A 1,759-nucleotide genomic window follows, 5' to 3' on the forward strand; every position below is an offset into this window, starting at 1 on the left:
CCTAGGGATTGTGCACAAGGGTGTAGGCTTAAGCACTGGGTGTCATCTGTGATGAAGGGACTCTGGGGGACACAGCTCTCTCACAGGCATTTCCTGGAACCTAGAGAAACAGTTCTTCTGCTGTGTGCCAAGGGGAAATCGAGAATCACCCTCTGAACTTTCAGGACTTGTTAGTGCACTTTCATGTTTCTGTCCTTGCTCTGCGCTCCTGGTTTAAAGGGATCTCCCGGGGTGGATGGCGGGGTGAATATTGACTCTGGGCTCACTGGTAAAACTCCAGTCTCCTTTGAAAGGAGGAAGAAAGTTTGACCTTGAGCACATTTCCAGCCTCCACTTCCCAACCCAATCACAGATTCTGAGATGATGCTTCTTTCTCCCTGGTTCTCTAATTTTTGGGGAAGCCAAGAGTTCCTTCCCACAAAAGATAGTAGCACACTATTTCCTCTCTTCAAACTTTGGCTTCAATTTTGTTCTTTAAGTTGATATTCATCTCTTAAGGGCTAGATTTCTTCTTTTTTTTTTTTTGACGGAGTCTCACCCTGTCGCTAGACCAGAGTGCAGTGGCATGATTTCAGCTCACTGCAACCTCCCCCTCCCGCGTTCAAGCGATTCTCCTGCCTCAGCCTCCTGAGTAGCTAGGATTACAGGCGCCTACCACCACATCCGGCTAAGTTTTGTATTTTTAGTAGAGACTGGGTTTCACTATGTTGACCAGACTGGTCACGAACTCCTGACCTCAGGTGATTTGCCTGCCTCAGCCTCCCAAAATGCTGGGATTACAGGTGTGAGCCACCACGCCTGGCCAGGGTTATTTTTAATATGATTGTGTCTATCTCAAGTAATGGTGCTTTAAGTGTTTTTGTCAATGGTTTTGGAATAGCACCAGCACTCACTTCTGTGGAGCAGACTATTAGAAGGAAGCATATCTTTCATTGTCATAACTAATGCCAAACTTTTTCCAAAATGATGACACCAATTCATGCTCCTCTAACAGCATATGTGAATAGCCGTTTCTCCAAATCCTCATAGACTCTTAGTTTTATCTCTTTCTAAAAATTCCATCACTGTGGTTAGTCTTTCATTTGTATAACATATTACTTAAAATCTTTACCAAAAAGAAATATTGTTTGACTCTAATGATGCAGCGCAGTAGATTTGTTTACACCGCCTCACCACAGACACGTAAGTAACGCACTGCGCCGACATTCCAACAGTTACGACTTTACTAGGCAAAGGGAAAATTTCAGCTTTGTTATAATCTTATGGGAGCACTGTCATACATGTGGTCTGTCATTGACCAAAATGTCATTCTGCCACATATGACTGTAATTAATAAGCAGGTGCTTAAGTTATAAGAATGAACATAATAACAGATATAAATTGAGTATCAGATACTATATGGGCACTTCTCTATGTTGCCTCCTTGAAGTGTCACAATCACTTTGAAACAGAATTAGTTTTGTTATAGTCATTATACAGTTGAGGAATGTAAGTCTCAGTTAAGTAAATTACTCATGCGACACACCAAGAGCGGGATCTCTTTAACACCAAAGGCTAATCTAGAAACTAACATGCTACACCGCCTGTAGTGGCAAAGTAGACTTACCACAAAATGAAATGTGCTTCCACAGCTGGGTGTGTGAGCTTAGTGAGGCTGGCACTACCCATTGCTCCATGGCTCAGAAATTGGTCTTGCTGAAACTCGGATGGAGAAGCTCTTGGCTCAGGGAGTGAAAAGTTACTGACAGGTTGTATGAGT

The sequence above is a fragment of the Mandrillus leucophaeus genome, unplaced genomic scaffold (assembly GCF_000951045.1).
Source record: "Mandrillus leucophaeus isolate KB7577 unplaced genomic scaffold, Mleu.le_1.0 Scaffold1021, whole genome shotgun sequence".
Lineage (NCBI taxonomy): Eukaryota > Metazoa > Chordata > Mammalia > Primates > Cercopithecidae > Mandrillus > Mandrillus leucophaeus.